Source organism: Dipodomys spectabilis, unplaced genomic scaffold (genome assembly GCF_019054845.1).
Source record: "Dipodomys spectabilis isolate Male_0828 unplaced genomic scaffold, ASM1905484v1 ptg000145l, whole genome shotgun sequence".
In the NCBI taxonomy this organism is placed as follows: Eukaryota; Metazoa; Chordata; class Mammalia; order Rodentia; family Heteromyidae; genus Dipodomys; species Dipodomys spectabilis.
The window spans coordinates 9,733,464-9,753,431 of NW_024870822.1; the positions used below are offsets into that span (position 1 = coordinate 9,733,464).

At 34.1% G+C, this 19,968-nt stretch overlaps 1 protein-coding gene across 2 annotated transcripts in view; it reads right to left on the reverse strand.

The window, feature by feature from the left end:
• Mettl15 (methyltransferase like 15) overlaps positions 1 to 19,968 on the reverse strand; it is a 130,790-nt gene that overhangs the window by 61,500 nt on the left and 49,322 nt on the right. The gene's annotated exons all lie outside the window — the stretch shown is intronic.

Sequence of the window (19,968 nt, forward strand, 5' to 3'; positions counted from 1 at the left end):
AACATTTCTTACTTTAGGGTAGTTCTTTTAAATCAAATACAACTAAATGACATTTTGTCCCCATCGTCTTCTCAATATCCTAGAAATGACTTGATTCTACTTATTTTTGTCACAAATGAGTCAGCACCTAAAAAGTAGCTATAAATCTGATAGGATACAGGATATCCACAGAATTTTGAGGAAATTCTAAGCAGACTGAGGTGCTAGAGAAGTAAACTGGTAGGTTTTTAAAATTTATTTTTATTTCTTATGTATTTTTATTGTAAAAATACTGTCCAGAGGGGTTACAGTTACTTGAGTAAGGTAATGAGTACATTTCCTATTGAGCATTGTTACTTCCTACTTTGTTTTTCCCCTACCATCTTCCTTCCCCAACTCCTCCTCCTAAGTTGTAAAGTTCATTTTTAACATAGTGTCTTCTACATCTCATTGTTACAATGGGTCAACATGTATCCTTATTTCAGCATTTTGTTTTTTCCCTTCTCCTCCCCAAATTAGAAAAGTGTGTGTACAAGATATAGGGCCCAGACATTAAATACAGTGAAAACAGGGGTTATACTGTAGGGGAAGAACATACAAGAAAAACCAAAAAATCACATAGTATATTTTAAATATGTTAAAAACAATAGCAAGAAAGAAAAAAAACACTGAGTCCCTATCTTGGGGTTCATTTCACTTAACATCATCTTATATGGTCATATGTATGTAACTTTTGACCTTTTCTGCTTGTCCTAGACTTATACTAGTTACTGCAAATAAGGGAAACCATGAGACCTATGTTTCTTTGGGCCTGGCTAACTTAATATAATTTTTTCCAAAAATAGCCAATAGACACATGAAGAAATGCTCAACTTCTCTAGCCATAAATGAAAATCAAAACAACATTGAGATTCTACCTCACCCCAGTTAGAATGACTATAATCAAGAAATCTAGGGCTGGGAAGGTGGCTCAGTGGTAGAGCGCTTGCCTTGCATGCCTGAGGCCCTGGGTTCAATTCCTCAGCACCACATAAGCAAAAAGAAAAAAAAGCCAGAAGTGGTGCTGTGGATCAGGTAGTAGAGCGCTAGCCTTGAGCTGAAGAGCTGAGGGACAGCGCTCAGGCCCAGAGTTCAGGCCTCACAACCAGACCCCCCCCCCCAAAAAAAAAAAAGAAAAAAAAAAGAAATCTAATAACAACAGATGCTGGAGGGGATGTGGCCAAAAGGGAATGCTACTGCATTGTTGGTGGGAATGTAAACTTGTTCAATCACTTTGGAAAGCAGTATGGAGGTTCTTCAAAAACTCCACATAGAACTCCGCTAGGACCCAGCAATCCCACTTTTGGACATTTACCCAAATGATCATAAACAAGGCTATACTAAAGCTACTAGCACAACTATGCTTATCGCAGCATTATTTACAACAGCTAAGATATGGAACTAACCCAGATGCCCCTCAGTAAATAAATGGATCAAGAAAATGTGGTATATTTATAATGAAGTTCTATGCCTCCATCAGAAAGAATGGCATTGCTCCATTTGTTAGGAAATGGAAAGACTTGGAAAAAAATTATATTAAGTGAAGTAAACTGGTAGGTTTTTGAGGACAAAGTTAATACTACAACCTAGATCCTGTGCTACTTCTACTTCATCTTAATGAGTATTGTTCCCCATTGGAATAAAAACAGCTGCTTTTAAAAAAAGTTTTCTTTCCTAATCTAGGACTATTAAATTAGGCTATTTTCTCCTGAAGCCTTCACAGGTTAAAAACAAAAACGGGCTGGGAAGGTGGCTCAGTGGTAGAGTGCTTGCCTTGCATGCATGAGGCCCTGGGTTTGATTCCTTAGCACCACGTAAGCAGGAAAAGTCAGAAGTGGTGCTGTGGTTCAACAGCACCTAGGCCCAGAGTTCATGTCCCACCCCCGACAAAATAAAATAAAAAAGAAGAAGAACCTACTGCCTTATCATGTCATATGTTAAAGAGTATTTATGGATATGAATATACTGATATAAATTCAAAAGAAAAGCAATAATTTTGCATATTGCTTGGTATAAATACCTGCAATCATTTTGTTTATTGGCTGGTATGACATCTGCTATCTGTAACAGTCAAATGATGAATAGGGATTTATGGAGAAGCTAGTTTCCAAACTGATCTGAAAATTAAAAAAAAAAAAAAAAAAAAAAAAAGAAGTACCAACACCAACACCAAAAAAAAAAATACAAAAAAAAAAACCCTAGAGTATTTAAAAATCATAGAATGGTATGTGGACATGGTTAAGAACTGTAAAACTAATTGAAGTCTAATTAATTATACAGACTATCCCATCTTTCTAGAATACACCTTTTTAATCTAAATTTGATATCCTTGAAAACTAGCCCTGGCTCCTTACTTGAGATGAGAACTGACAGCTACTAAGTTGGTGCCCAAAATCAAATACAGACTAGATTAAATAATGTATTGCTTTTCAATCCAGTCGCTAAAAATTTAACACTCAAACAACACTGTTAAAAGTGGACACAAACATTTTTAGCCACAAAAGGTATGAGGCCAGATCTTCCTATTTCATTTCCTAATGTTAATTAGTCATTTCCAATCTGTGCAAGGTTTTTAATAGTAAGTTTCCATCTGAATTGGGAAACAATATGGCCTGGTTTTGCTTTAAACTTTTTTCCTATAAACATATCCTCATCTGGCATTTGCTAATTTTGAATTTTGAGAATTAAAAGTGCCTTTTTAAAGTTATTGTGTTTCTTTTCCGTTAAACTTCACCTATGAACCACTAGTTTCATTTTGAACCACAGAAATATGCCAAGCACACACTTAACTTTCTGGATGTATTTCATTTGATAATCAAAATATATGGCAATAATTAATACAGTGTATATATACAAAATTAAGTATGCATATGCATATTCAAAGCCATAGAAGAAAATCCAAAGATATTATGTGTAGCTTTCCAGTCCACTGGGGGCATTTAGACATGCACATAAATAAAAATAATGCTAGCAAAAGGAGAAGAGGAGAGGAATGGGGAGTGAGAACAGAGGGAATGGGAGGAGTGGGGAAGGAAGGGAAAGAAATGGACCAAGGAGTAAAGACTTACTATAAAAGAAAAAGGTGGGGGTGGGAGGGGCAAGGGGTGAGAGATAGACAAATGAAGAGATGTGGGGGAGAATGTAATAATCATAATAATAATACCTCACTGTATATCCTACAAAATTAAGAAAAGTGAGGTAAGGGGTGGGTTGGGAGGGATGGGTGAGAAGGTTGAAAAGGGTGGCATTGATCCAGACGCATTGTTTCATAAACCACTTTGTTGAATGGCAATCCTTTTGCACAACTAAAGATAAATTTAAATAAAGAAATAAGACCTTTAGGAGAGAAAAAGGATGTAGAAAATACAGAATGAGAAGATATAGGATACCAAGAGAAAAAAAATTAATGATTTCAGTGTAAGAATGGAATTTTTTGTGTGCAGTAAAGATGAAGTAGTAAAGGGAGAATTCGCTGGGTGAAGATTTGAAGGGTCCAATAAAACAACTGATATTTATGAATGTTAACCGAGCAATAATATATGGTGGTAATCAAGAACTTTGATTTCTGATTAAAAATATAAAATTGTATTTTTAAAGTTCATCCTACGCAAAAGTCTTGATACATGTCAAAAAAACCTATATTATTTATATTCATTATATATATAATCTATATGCTACAGCTAGTTCAATTAGCACATATTTCCAAAAGCCAACAGAGAAGAACCCATGTCATATAAGTAGTGAGAAACTAGCTTGTCAGACCAAAGATATTTGGCTATTCTGAAAAAAAAAAATGCATGTGTGTATGTTTCTGTGTGTGTTTGTCTCATGTATACACTTGAATATGTACGTTTGATGAATCAAGCACTGAAGACTACCATAGATTTTTACCAGGCTTTCTTATGTTTTTTGTCTAATATGATGTTTATAAATACATAAATTAATTAAAACATGATGAATATAGAAGGCCAAGCTTCTAGTCAGGTAACAGTTTGAACAAACATTGTTCCTAACAAACCCATTGGTTTATTATTGTGCTATGCTTTGTTTTCTTTATAGTTACCACATAGGTTTATGTAAAATGGAAAAAAAAACTCTCAAAAGAACATGTTATACCACAAACAAAACAATCAAAGCACTGTACTGTTTATCTCTTTCCCTGTTTTATTAAGAGTATTGGTGTTACTAGGATGACTCATTCTGCTGAAATTCTGTAAACATTTAATCTTGAAGCTTCACCTGTATCCTAGTCACCAAAGGAGCTTGTCATAACAAAATGTTTGTTCTCTTCTATTTAAGTTCTTCAATTACATCAAAATTTTGGAATATTCATTGTGATGTATACCTTTCACTCTTAGTTGTGTCACTAGATTAATGCAATCCTAAATCCGAATCACGTACAACTAACTTTATATGCTTATACACAGAAAAGTTAAATGAATGCAAATAACTAGGACTACTCATGAAAAAGAAAAATAAATAATGTCATGGTTAGAGTCAATAAGCCTTATTTCACAGAGACAAGGCAAATCTGTCAAGCTCTTTGTTTTGGTGTGAAAAGTGGTAGATATCATTGAAATCTTAATATAGCCTCTCCTTTATAAGATCTAAGCAAATATACTGAAAATACTTGAAAGTGGTTTTATTCCAAGATTTATCAAATATATAGGTTTTTACAGTATTTTCAAATATACTGTGAAAATAATATAATGCCCATATTTTAAATGTGATTTCTTTAATGTATTAGGTGTTAAACAAATGCTAGTTGCAAAAAGAGCACAAATCATTTTACTAATGACAATTTTGATAAGATTCTAATAAAAATATTTTTGTAATCATTAAAGAGAACGATATTCTTTCATTTGGGTCACCAAATAACATTACTTTTGCACAAATCAAAGCATACAATAAAGAAGTCCAAGCATATAACCTGTGCACACACAAATATGCATATGCATGTATATTACAATAAGAGTTTCCATATGCCTACACTTATTTATATATGTGACCCAAGGCCATATAAGTTGTGGGTTATGAATATGGTATCTTACCACTAGAAATATTATACAAAGTTAGAATGACATTTAAAAAAAATTAGCTATAAGTAGTTGTACAAAGGAGTTTCAATTCAACATGTCAATTTTTGAGTAGAATGCATCTTGAAAGACAATTTTTTAATTTTAATTTTTTCCAGTTCTGGGGCTTGAACTTAGGGCCTGGGCATTGTCTCTGAGCTTCTTCTGCTCAAAGATAATGAGCTATCATTGAGCCACAGCTCTATTTCCAGCTTTTTATGTGCAATTAATTAGAGGTAAGAATCTCATGGACTTTTCTACCCTGGCTTGCTTTGAACCATGATACTCAGATCTTGGCCTCCTGATTAGTTAGGATTACAGGCATGAAACACCAACTCTTCTCTTGAAAGACAATTTTTAGAGAATGTTTTAGTAGTTTAGTAAAGGAGAAAATAATTGAATAATATGCTTTAACTAATTCAAATCAACAAAATGAACAAGTTCAAAGACATATCTACTTTTACAGGAAAACATACTGTGACTCACAGATTATACATTTGTAACATAATAAATGGGCCATAAGTACATAAAGAGACTGAAAGTCAAAACATACACTTTCTGGTTAGAATTTATCATATTATCAACCACAAACTTAACTTCTCCGAACCTCAATGTTGATATAACCACTAAATTAAACTGAATGATTCCCAAATAACATTAATTGTATACAAACCAAACTACATCTATCTATGCCTAGAATAAATTATATATAATTATATACATATATATATTCCCAGTCCATATGGGTATATAACTAAAGATTATATTATACTAAATATTAATAAAAGACATTTTAGCTAAGGAAATAATTACTCACAGAGGCTTCAATAAATGGGAAATAACCAATGTATCACCAGAAGATAAGTATAATTGGAAAACCTTAGAGTTGTACCATTTGAAATATTAATACTCCACAACAAAATATGTTATAGAACAACTTGCCTTAGTTTGATGTTAATTGTGCTAATTAGACATTTTTATTTACATCAACATTAACTTTTCAAGAGGGTTGAAAATTGAAGTTCTTACAATTTGTACTAGAAAGGATACAGAAATGTTTTATGATAATCCAGAGTATTTTGTTTCCTCACAAGTTGAACAATAGGGAATAAGAATATAATCTTTACAGGTGATTTTAAAATTTTTGTAAGTTTGTCCTTGCCAATTCAATTCTTTAAAAATATATTGTTATAAAGTGGACATTTTATCTTCCAGTGTCATTTACCTGTGTATTGGTTTTAAGGTTGAAAGAGATGACTGATAACTGTTATATTCTATGAGCAGTTTTAAGGAAGATGCAGCCCTCTTTAGATTATGTAAAACATAAATAAGATTCAGTAGATCTTTTACTTAATTCTTTTTAATACCCATTCTGGAATTTTTATAGAAACCTTACAGTCTGAATTAAATATTAAATTATCAATATTTCTCATGGCTGGAAGTATGGCTCAAATTGTAAAATTTCTGCCTAGTAAATGTAGCAGTCAAATCCTAATACTGCTAAAAACAAACAAACAAACAAATAAATAAATAAATAAATAAATGTCAAAAGTCCAGGTTTTGGTGTCTTATACCTATAATCCTACCTACTCTGAAGGCTAAGTTCTGAAAGATTCAAAGCCAGTTAGGACAATCATCAAGACCTGTATTACCAATTAACTAGTCAGAATTGGTAGATGGCTAGTCTCTAGCAAAAAAAAAAGGCACAGAGTTCAAGTGAATAAAACTGTCATCACTTTTATCGAATTCTATAGGGAATTCAAAAACATTCATTCAGTTTAGTTCTTAAAAATAGTTTGCAATTTCAGAGATAACTGTAAAATATTATGATCATCACATGAAAGAAGTATCCTGTGCCTCATCATTGATAGTATCTCTGATGTTCAAGTAATATTACAAGTGAGCCTGCCATTTTAACTTCATTATGTAATATGATGTAAAAATAACTAAAATATGTCTTATGGTGCTATTGTATTTTGGTTGAATAGGTTGTAGCTAAAGCAAATAAATAGTAAATAGTCTATTGTTTATTTTGTTTAAAAAGTTTTAAATTGTATTGAATTGCATTATTGTTCTAATATAAGCTAATCTCACTCCCCCACACAATAAAAGAGTAGTTGTCTAGGTTTTCATATATAAAATCTCACTTAGTGGTAACTATTAAGTACTTCATGTAAAAGCATCATACTGTGAGAAGCAAACTTTTCTGTCAAACTGTCTCCATCCCGTAAGCAGTTGCTATCTTATATTTCCTAAAATTATTTGCTTCTTGATTTGTGTTGTTTATAACCTGCCATCCATACCAAGGCTGCATCCTTACAGGTGGAGTTAAAAAGTGGACCCCTCCCTCTTTGAATGGGAATTTTCCATTGGCTTTACCAACTTCCTCCAACTGCATCCCTCAGTTGCCCAGTTCCTAGACCTGCTCCCAGCCAATCATGAGACTATGTGCCCCTGTGTCCAAAAGGGCAGCTTCCCCACAGTAAACACTTTTCACTTAAAGTTAGGAATGTTTTCTAACTTCCTGTGTTACCATATCATCCTATTAACTAACTGTAAGGAAAATAAGAATGTGACTTCTTAGCAACAAGGAAAAGGGACAATGTCACACTTTGTATATAAACCAAGCCTACCACTCCACCCTGTGTGCCTGGCCAAGCTCTGGGAAGAGTGATGGTAGTGCACCATTCTCTACAGAAGAAAAATGCCTTGACAAAATCTTGGGTGTCTATTCATTTTCTGACACCAAAGGGTCAATGTGTGTGTGTGTGCACGTGTGTGTGCGTGTGTTTCCAACAATGCTATGCTCTTCATTTTAAAAGTTTGGATAGAGTTGGGCTGTCGCTCAGTGGCAGAATCCCTGGTTAGCAGATAGAAGACCTGGGATTGAGCTCTAACACACAAAGAAGGGTTTAAGTAAGGATGGCTATACGACTTCAGACACATTGCTTAAGGTTTTTAGAATAAGGGAGGATGCTTAAAGAGATGACCTCTTTAGGGTCATTTATTTTGAAGTCTAAAAAGCATCAAAACAAATGTGAATACAAATGGATAACTTCATATTACTAATGATGTTATAGACTTGATATAATCCTTCTTTAACTTAACATGTCAAATCAGTTGGGAATTAAATGCAAATAGTAGGAGATCAAAAGATTGTTAGATAAAATTATTCTGCTATAACTTTTGTTAATAACAGTTACTCTTTATTCATTATTAATGAAAATATAAGTTCCCTTTGTTACTGTCTCACTGATAGTGGGAGTACAAGGGTGGATGGAGTAGGGGACACATGCTCATGTAAGAATGAGATGTTAACCATGTAATAGAATAAAGGGAAAAAAATGGCCACCCAAGTATCTATTTCCCTTTTCAAAACATTGTAATTAACAATCAAAAAAAAAAAAAAGAAAGTAACAAACTTTAATGGAAATTGGAAACTGGAGGTTTTTTTCTTTAAGAGAATCAATCTTAAAGTGATCAGTAATAAACAGCATTACATCAACCTTTGAATAAATATTAATCAAGAAAAAAATTAAAGCAGTCAATAAAGTATAATCAACGTTTAAGAGCAGATCAATAACATTAACTTCACATACAGACTTCTTCATGGTACTCCAGCAGGAGCCCTGACAAAAGAACCTGTAAATTAATAGCATTGCGAATAAATATATGAAATCTGTTTCAAAGAAATTTGTAGTAATGGTTTCACAACTAAGTGCTTTTGCAATGACAACACAGCTGATTGTGATCAATCTTTCATTTTATTGAAATTTCTGTTAGTCTTATTTGAATAAATCATAAAATATTTTCATATGGCATCCTAGTGATAGTGCATAAAATGTGAGGTTTACTGTACTAGCAAAATAATCACCACAGGGAATCATCAAATTGAAATTATTCCCTCATGGAAGCTTACCCCTGTAACTGTTCATCAGTTTTTACTTCAATTGATGACATCCTGATGGAGTCAGCAAGGTTTTTAAATTCTGTCACACTCTATTACTTGCTTAGTGATTAATTGAGACTAAAAATGACCTACATTCGTTTGTATCTGTCAAAATAAGACCTCAAGAAACCAATATATATACATAGGGGCTGGGAAGGTGGCTCAGTGGTAGAGCGCTTGCCTTGTATGCATGGGGCCCTGGGTTCAATTCCTCAGGACCACATAACCAAAAAGAAAAAAGCTGGAAGTGGCACTGTGGCTCAAGTGGTAGAGCACTAGCCTTGAGCTGAAGAGCTGAGGGACAGCGCCCAGGCCCAGAGTTCAGGCCCCACGACCAGACCCCCCCCCCCCCGCAAAAAAAAAGAAACCAATATAAAGAGTTTATACATAAAACTACAAAATTCAAATTAAATCCCTGGGAAAAGCCCTTAGAGGTATTCCATGATATCTTTCTTCAAAACTAATATTTGATATTGATTTTAAATATAATCCCATATTTATCTATTTGGCTTCTGTAGGTTTTGTTTCATTCTTTGGGAAATAAAAGCTGATGTTACACAAGATAGTAGTCATGAAACACTCAAAAATCTCATTTGTGTAGTTCAAGTTATTAGTGACCAAATTTCAAAATAGTATGTTAAAAGAAATAAGTGAAACGTAGAATTACAAATCCACCTAAATTATTTAACATTTTTCATGGGATAAAAAAATTTGCCAATGTATTTATTGGCACAAGGTTTCAGTCAGTTTACAATATCATATGTTTTTGCTTAATACAAGTTCAATTGTGTTCTTGAAGACAAAGCAACAATAAAAATAACCTATATAACCAAATGAGGCATAGGAAATATTATGGTAAGTTATACTTCCCAAATTTAAACCATGAAAATTAGCTAAGACCATTATTTACCATACTAAGATATGGAACCAACCCACATGCCCCTCACTAGATAGGCATTCACATTTCAGTACTGGCACAGACACATGTGCACTCCCTCCCCCCACACTACACACAGAAAATAGGAAAATGAAAATACATTTATACTGAAGCTTAAAATTCTTAAAAATCGTTAAGAGTTGAAAGATAGGAAATTAAGGGCTGGGAAGGTGGCTCAGTGGTAGAGCGCTTGCCTTGCATGCCTGAGGCCTTGGGTTCAATTCCTCAGCACTACATAAGCAAAAAGTAAAAAGCCGGAAGGGGAACTATGGCTCAAGTGGTAGAGCGCTAGCCTTGAGCTGAAGAGTTGAGGGACAGCGCCCAGGCCCAGAGTTCAGGCCCCATAACCGGACCCAAAAAAAAAAAAAAAAAAGAAAGGAATTAAACCTGGCAAAAACATGAAAGAGTTACTGTGAGTAAACTTCATCTATCCCATTTTTACAAAATGAATAACAAAAAGCTGGTAATAAACATTCCATAGCTGTCACAGTTGACTTTTCTTACTCAAATCGTAGATTCCCAGCAGAATAGGCCTAAAAAGTTAAATAAACTAATAGAGAACTGGAGAAACTGGTATAAATCTTTTCATTTTTTTTCTTATTAAATTGCCTTGCTGGGTACCAGTGGCTCACCTGTAATCCTAGCTACTCAGGAGGCTGAGATCTGAGGATCATGGTTCAAAGCCAGCCCTGGCAGGAAAGTCTGTGAGACTTTTTTTTTTTTTTTTTTTTGTCGGTCACAGGGCCTGAATTCTGGGCCTGGGTGCTGTCCCTCAGCTCTTCAGCTCAAGGCTAGCGCTGTACTACTTGAGCCATAGTGCCATTTCCGGCTTTTTCTGCTTATGTGATGCTGAGGAATCGAACCCAGGGCCTCATGCATGCAAGGCAAGCATTCTACCACTGAGCCACCTTCCCAGCCCCATCCATGAGACTTTTATCTTCTATAAACCACTAGAAAACCAGAAGTTGTGACTCAAGAGGTAGAGTGCTCGCCTTGAGCTGAAGAGCTGAGGGACAGCACCCAAGCCCAGAGTTCAAGCCCCATGACAAGCAAAAAAAAAAAAAGATTGCCTTATTTCGATCTACTTAGCTTTCTGTCAGCTGAAGAAAGAAAGCGCTTCTTAGACCTAAGCCTTATATAGTAAAACACCAACATGACCAGTCAAGACAAAAAGTAAAAGAAAGCATAAGACTAATCATCGTTTGAGATTATTTAAGAGAATTTACTTTTCAGGACAGTTGCTGATTTATAACACCATTGGCAAGATCACATTTAATTCATTATTGTGAATCCAAAAATCATAGAAAGATTAAGGTAATAGTAATAATATCAGAAACAGGTACTTTGAAGAATGTTCAAATACAATTTCTAGAATACACTAATTTGAAACAAAGCATATAGAACAAAGATTCACTTGTTCATTCATTCATTCAACAATAAGAGAAAGCATGTACTCTTATAAAACAAAACAGTATACATAAAAGGCAATGTAAGTTCTTAGTAAGATTAAGTTTCTATTAATTGAATAAATGGAAGATACAGGAAAAGAGATATCCCAATTTGGGACATGAGTTTGTTGAGAATATTTAATATCACTATAATCAGTGATAAATTAAAATCAATAAGGTATTTCTACATACTAGAAAGGCAAGGATTTAAAATACAATGCTAAGCAGTATTCAGTATATGAACAACTTATACTCTTGTATACAGATGATGAAAGCATAAATAGATTAAATCATACATCAATACCTCTGTTTGGCTCTACCTATTCTATGACTCAATAATGACACTATCAGGAGTACCATGGAAAAATGAGCACACATAAACATTCCACAAATATGTATGAGTGTGTTCATATCAGCTCTATTTATTACTTAAAAGTACTGGAAAAGAGTCAATCAATAGAGAACAGAAAAAAATTATATAATATATAGAATATTGCAATAAAATTAATTACCAATGAACTGAATGAAAACATGAATTACTAATGAACTAAGCTACAATATAGATGACTATCACAAATATGGGGAAAACATATTCCAAAGCAACAACAAAAAAAATGGAGCTGGGCTCCATTGGCTCATAACATTCAGGATGCTGAGAGGACCTCCATTCAATTCCAGCCAGGACAGTAAATCCAAGAGCCTCCTATCTCCAACTAACCAGCAAAAGCCAGAACTGATGGTATGGTTCAAGTGGTATAGCATCAGCCATAGTGGTAGTGGGGGGAGGAGGAGAAGGAGGAAGAGGAGGTGATAATCCAGGAAACAGTGGCTCATCCCTGTAATCCTCGCTGCTCAGGAAGCTGAAAACGGAAGGGCTGAGGTTCAAAGCTAGCCTGGGTGGAAAATTCCTCAAGATTCCATCTCCAAGAGACAAGGAAAAAACTGGTTAGAAGCATGTCTGAACTGTGGGCAAGCAACTCAAATAAGTGTGAAGCCCTGAGTTTAAGCCCCAGAATTAGAAGGAAGAAAAGAATAAGTGAACAAAGAAAAAGGTGATAAAGTTAGAACATTTAACTTGGAGTACCCTTCTAAAGTGCAGGCTAGTCTGTATCTCCACATGGGTGCTATTGTAAGTAAATACTCTTTTTTAAAATTTCATAGAACTGAACAACATACTTTTATACCAACATTTTCATGCATAAATTCTAGACTTTACAGAATAATAAAGATAATACAAAAAAAGGATAATCAAAAATAGGATATATGCAAGCTTCTCAAATAGAGGGCAAAGGTAAGATCACAGATTTTTTTTTAACTTACGTGCCAGTGATTATATTAAATTCAAATGAACTAAATTATCCAGTTACAATTCTTCCAAACTGAATTTAAATCTCACATACAAATCAATATATAAATACACACGTATGTGTAGATAGCTTAGCTCACAAACACTTACACAGAGATACATATTGCCTCTTTCTGTCTTTCTTGGTCTCTCTCATACACACAACACGCATATTGGTAGTAAAGTTTGCTTTGATTAAATATAGAGTAAATATAGTTAAGATAATCAAAGAGTTCTGGAACAAAGAAGACCTACCCTAGTATGAAAACAATTCCAAAAATATCAAATCAATGAAAAAGAGATCACAGCTGAAAATTTTTTAATTTTTTAAAAATTTTTTATTGTGCAGGTGATGTACTGAGGGGTTACAGTTATATACGTAAGGTAATGAGTACATTTCTTGTCAATCATTTTTACCTCCTCCCTCATTTTTCTGCCTTTCCCTCCCCTCTGACACCCCTAACTTTTCTTTTTTCTTTTTGTCAGTCATAGGGCCTGAACTCTGGGCCTGGGAGCTGTCCCTCAGCTCTTTTTTTTTTTTTTTAAATTTTTATGGCCCTACTGTTCTGAAATCATTTATTTATTTTTGTGAAAATACCATAAAGAGGGGTTACAATTACATGAGCAAGGTAATGAGTATACTGGTCAAGGCTAGTGCTCTACCACTTGAACCATAGCACCACTTCTGGCTTTTTCTGTTTATGTGGTACTGAGGAAATGAACCCCGGGCCTCAAGCATGCATGGCAAGCGCTCTACCACTGAGCCACCTTCCCAGCCCAACTTTTCATTTCTTAAACATACAAATATAGCATACCTGTAAGGAGAATTTACATATCATCTCTTTTAATTGGACTAAAGAATTTGCAATGAATATCCTTTGAAAATAAAAAGTGACATGATTTCTATTTTTAGATGAATATATTACAAAGACATAAAATTGATGAGTAAATATTCAACTTACATATGAGCATGCAAATTAGAATAGAAATAAAGCGTTCTTTACAAATAAGTAATAACATTTGACTTTGTAGGGAATGGACATAGATAATACTTCAAGTAGGATATCAATCTGTACACACTCTCTAGAAGATAACTGAGTAATCATCTATGAAATGCTATGAAACACAAATAACCTTTGATAAGTTTCAAGTAATTAATCCCAATGATATAACTATGTGAGTTAATAAATTTCATTGCAACACCATAGATAATGAACAAAAACACCAATTTTGCACATCAGTGAATTAAATTAATAACCCTGTATATTTTTACAACAGATCACTATGCAGATACATACTGTGCTTCTGTCTAAAAATATTCTGTCTAAAAAAAACGTTAGTAATGAATTACCACCTTAAAATGCTGCCTCTTTCCTCCTCCTCCTCCTCCTTTTTCTTCTTTTTCTTTTGTGCCTGTCCTGGGGCTTGAACTCAAGGCCTGGGCACTGTCCCTGAGTTTCATTTTGTTCAAGACTAGCGCTCTACCACTTAAGCTACAACACTACTCCCAGTTTTCTTCTTAGTAGTTTGAGTTGAGAGTCTCATGGACTTTCCTACACAGGTTGGCTTCAAACCGCAATCTTCAGATCTCAGCCTCCATAGTAGCTAGGATTATAGGCATGAGCCACTGGCTCCCAGCTGAAAATGCTGATTTCTGAGCACTGAAGCATATGTATGTGGGTATAATGGCATAATCCTTACATAAGTAGCTGTATGAACAGTAATATTTCTCTTAGTATAATGTACTGAGCAGGTAAAGGCTAACAGAAGCACAGACCACTACAGAATAACAATAATAATATTCATAATACAGAATAATAATTTCAGAAAGTAAAGAGCAAAGAAATTGAATTAAATATCCTTTGCTTCCTCAGATCTACTACATAAGGAGGGTAGGGACAAGATGGAGAAAGATGGGGGAGAATGATGGAAAGATTGACACTCATCAACATATATTATATCCTAACTTCTGGAATTGAACCCCTTTGTACAATTAATAAACAATTTTATAAGTATTTGGGACCCCAAACAGAGATAACAAGTTAAATTCTATAGTCCACAGTCAGACATTTAAAATCTTTTTCTACCCGATTTTGTACTGTGAGCCTTGGGCTTGCTTACCTTGCTTGTTCAGCTGGAGCTCTATCAACTTGAGCCATGCTTCCAGCCTTCCTTTTTCAAGGTATTTTGGAAACATAATCTTCTTCTTGAGTTTCTTGCTCAAGCTCGTTTTAAAGCATGATCCTCTAGATCTCAGCCTGTCAGTAGCTAAGATTATAGCTATGAGTCACTAGCAGTTGGCTTAGATACACTCCTTTTACTTTTTATAATATGATATCTCATAAAGGGCTATTAAAATGGTTTTGGAAATATGGGCTCACTTGAATATATCTGTCTATATTTCTCAGGTGGGCCTTGAATTAGCAATCCTCCTTCTTCACCTCCTACACAGCTTGGAGTACAGTTTCATGTAACAGTACCTGGCCAAATTTTTGTTTTTAATCCATCTCTATCATTTCATTCAGCCATTCAAAATAATTCAAGCTACATTATATGAATCTTTAGGATTTCATATTTGAGACCTAATGGGAATGTAAGAGATCTAAATTCCAACAGACCCCCTCACTTTATCACAATGGGAGAAAAAAATCAGAAAAAATTAATAAACAATAAAACATCCAACTTCAAACACCTTCCCAATTCATCTCATGTAAATGGAGCAATAAAATTTTACAGTTCCCAGGTATCTGTTATGATTTTTCACAGGGCAAATCATTCTTCATATCTAATACATATAACCAAAACGTTGGGCCTACATTGCCATATTTCATATTAAATACAGCTTTTAGCATGCACAGACAACATTTTACTTTGATTCTTCACACAAGCTGAAACACTTGTCTCAAATGAAACATCTGCTTTGCCAACAAATGTTTCAAATAAAATATACTTCTTTCAATCATCTTTATAGAAGCCAGGATTTTTATTTTATTTTAAACCAATTATTCAAAAAATAACTACACTAAATGTTGAAATAGAGGTCCCTGCTCACTGGTGGAAAATTATATTTATAATACAATTTAGATGTTTTTGTAATATGTTAGCTGTTCATTAATATTTTATCAAATTTATGTGGAATATTTTCAAACTAATTTAACTGATTTAGTTAAAAATATAGTAAATAGTTTAAATTAAAAGTTTGAAATAGGGGCTGGGAAGGTGGCTCAGTGGTAGAGCGCTTGCCTTGCATGCCTGAGGGACATAAGCAAAAATAAAAAAGCCAGAAGTGGTGCTGTGGCTCAAGTGGTAGAGCGCTGGCCTTGAGCTGAAGAGCTGAGGGACAGCACCCAGGCCCAGAGTTCAGGCTCCACAACTGGACCCAAAAAAAAAAAAATTAGAAGTGGAAGTGCAGCTCAGTGGTAAAGGGTTTGCCAAGTAAAGGGATTAAAAAAGAAAAGCAAAAAGGAAGTCAAAGGGAGATAAAAGGAGGTAAGGAAGAAGGGGAGAGGGAAAGTGAATGAAGGAGGAAGGAACAAGGAAGGAAAGAAGGGAGGGAGGGAGGGAGGGAGGAAGGGAGGGAAAAAGGTAGAGGAGAGAAGGAGGAAGATGGAAAGAGAGGGAAGGTGAAGGATAGGAGAGAGGACAAAAGGGAAATAAGAGGACGGGAGAAGAGGGGAAGGAAAGAGAAAGGAGGAGAGAAGCAGGGAGGGGAACTAAGAAATAAAATGTATGTATGCATAAATGTACGAATGGATGTCAATAAATAAGTAACTACAAAAATTTTATTAGCATAACTTTCCCCCTAAAACCTCTATCTATGAATTATTGCAATTATAAAAGGTAAAAAGTTAATCAAATTCATCTTTTCTGAATTGTAAAAATTACACTGCTGATGATCACTGTAAAACACTGTCAACTTTAACAAGATAACCTTAACATTTATTTAATGTATATTCTGCACCAGTTTTCAAAATTGTTTTTTTATGAATTACTTGTTTTTATAAGAAATAGACATAGCATTCATTTTTCTCATGTCAAATGTCAAGTAACTGAATTTTACAATGCTTAGGTCAACTACTCAAGGTCATTTAGGTAATGATTGGCAGATCAGCCAAATATATTGGCTGCAAAGAGTACACATGGTATGTTATGCATATGTATATGTATGTATATAAGTGTATATATATATTATTTCCTAAGATTGCAAACCATGTGATGTAGAACTATAATTAATAAGTTTTTCTAGTGCAGGATATTGAATGATCATAATGTTTTAGTGATTATTTATAACTAATAATTAATGATAATGTATTATTATATTAATACTTTCATACCTGTTCATATAAAATTTAATACCTGTTAATATCTGTTAATGTAGATTTAATATTTATATTAGTAATTATTTAGCAATTACTATTTATAGTTAATATTTTATTTAGATACTGGCCTAAACATCTTCTAGTATTAAGTGATTTTAGCAATTAACATTAACTGGTTTAACATTTACAGTATTCCTATGTTCATTTTGCAGATGAAGAAACTGAAATGTGGAGTACATTCCCCAGAGCACAGCTAGAACCAGGATTCCAACTCTGACAATGGAGTACTTCAATAAGAGAGAGGTCCTCAAAGAAACAATTAAGTAGGCTAAACACTTAAAGAGAAACTTCTCTGAAGAGGAAAGAAGGATGGCCAATAGACACATGAAGAAATGCTCAACCTCCCTAACCATAAAAGAAATGCAAATCAAAACAACATTGAGATATCACCTCACTCCAGTTAGAACAGCAAAAATCAAGAACTCTAACAACAACAGATGCTGGAGGGGATGTGGACAGAAAGGAACCTTACTTCATTGTTGGTGGGAATGTAAACTTGTTCAACCACTTTGGAAAGTAGTATGGAGGTTCCTCAAAAGACTTCACATAGAGCTCCCCTATGACCCAGCAATCCCACTTTTGGGCATTTACCCAAATGTTTGCAAACAAGACCACACTAAAGCTACCAGCACAATTATGTTTATTGCAGCATTATTTACCATAGCTAAGATCTGGAACCAACCCAGATGCCCTTCAGTAGATGAATGGATCAAGAAAATGTGGTATATATACACAATGGAATTCTTTGCCTCCATCAGAGAGAATGACATTGCCCCATTTGTTAGGAAATGGAAAGGCTTGAAAAAAATTATATTAAGTGAAGTAAGCCAGGCCCAAAGAAACATAGGTCCCATGGTTTCCCTTATCTGCAATATCTAGTATATGTCTGAGTCAAGCAGAAAAGATCAGATAAGGTGATGTTAGGGAAATGAACCCTAAGATATGTATTCAAATGTTTTTTTTCTTTCATGCGATTGTTTCTAACGCATTTATAAGATGATTTCTTTGTTGCTTTGTATGTCCCTCCCCCACAGTATAACCCTGCTTTCACTGTATTTGATGTCAGTATAATTTGTGGAGGGGAAGGGGAAAAACAAATTGTTTAAATAGGGATACAGGTGGACCCATTGCAACAATGAGAAGTACAAGTCCTTATGTCGAAAACCAACATTACAAGTTTGGAGGGGGGTGGGGGTGGGGGTGGGGAGGAATGGGTGTGGGGAGAATGGGAAGGGGAAACAAAGGAGGAGGCTACAATGCTTGATAAGAAATGTACTCATTATCTTATCTTGCCCATGTAATTGTAACCCCTCTGTACAATATTTTCACAATAAAAAAAATTTATAAAAAAACAAATACAAAACAGAGAGGTTTTTTGTTGTTTGTTTTTTGTGTTTTTTTTTTAGATGAAAGAAGTAAAAAAAGATTGTAATTTGAAGGTGATTTCTTAGAGGTTTGGCTTGGTCAATTAGGTGGCCATACTTACTATAACAAGAGAAGGTATGGGTTTAAAAATTTTAAAGAGTTGTTTGAAATGTTGTTAATAAGTGCCCAAAATAAAATGCAAGTAAATCTTTAACACAGAGGCATATACCTGGCTTCAGGGTTCACAATTGAGATCTTACATAAAGTAGTCTGAAATGAGTACATTAGTAGTATGTATTATTTAGTAATTTGAATATAATAGTAAATTCAAGATAGTTAATATTTAAAAAGAACAAAAATTAGGCAAAATTTACTTTAAAAAAATACTGTGAAAAATCCTTGCTAACAATGATTCGAACTCCAGAAGGTAAGGCTCAAATGGTAAAGGGATGGCCCTGGGGGCCAGCATGAGAGCTCTAGACTCTGAGTCCAAGTGCCGGTACCAGCACAAAATAAATATTAAAAACTGAAAGATGAAGAAATGGAGAAAAAGAGACGATGGAAGATAATAATTTATGTCAGCTACTCCAATCCTGGTAAGGAAATGTGACTTCTCACTCCTGCACAGACACTGCACTAGTGACTTCTTTTCAATTATTATAACATTGAAAATGGGAAAATGAATCACTACATAAAAATACCTACATATGCTTCCTCATCTTGGCACTGAAGGCCAATTAAAAAAACAATGAGGATTAAAACAAATTGTTAAGATGTAACTCATAATCAATTATTGGGTTTCAAATTTCCTTATAAGAGCAGGTTTAGAAAAATGTAGGATTCTTCATATCCAAACTAAAATTTAAAAATGTAAAATACATACATACATAGAATTTGGATATTTATGTGTATATATACATATGTATATATATACGTACTGAGAGAGAAATCATCGTCAAAGCCCTTTATATTTTGCTCTTGTTTTCTCAGGTATGACCATATTTTTTCATATCCCCATATTTGTTTTTTCTGTTTATTTTTTTCTGAGAATCAATGTTTGAGAATATACATAGTCTCAACATATTAAAAGACAATCAAAATTCCAAAACTGCATATCTTAATGTAAAATTTAGTATCTGTTAATAGAGCTTTGAGACTGATTTGTAGTACCTAACACAATATCTGAGACAATTATTAACAGCAACTCAATCCACCTGTACAACAGACTCTTCATCTCAAAAGTGCTGATTTAATATTCACTGGGCTACTAAGAGAACACAATGTAAAATACAATATAAAGAATTAACAAAGGAAGATATTTTTAGGAGAGAATTACAAGGGTTCAATAGCTATATGTATATGATTATATGAAATGATGCTTATCAAAATCAACTCCAAGAAATGGAAGCAAGAGGTTGTTTTTTTAATTATACAATGAGGACAGTATGTTTT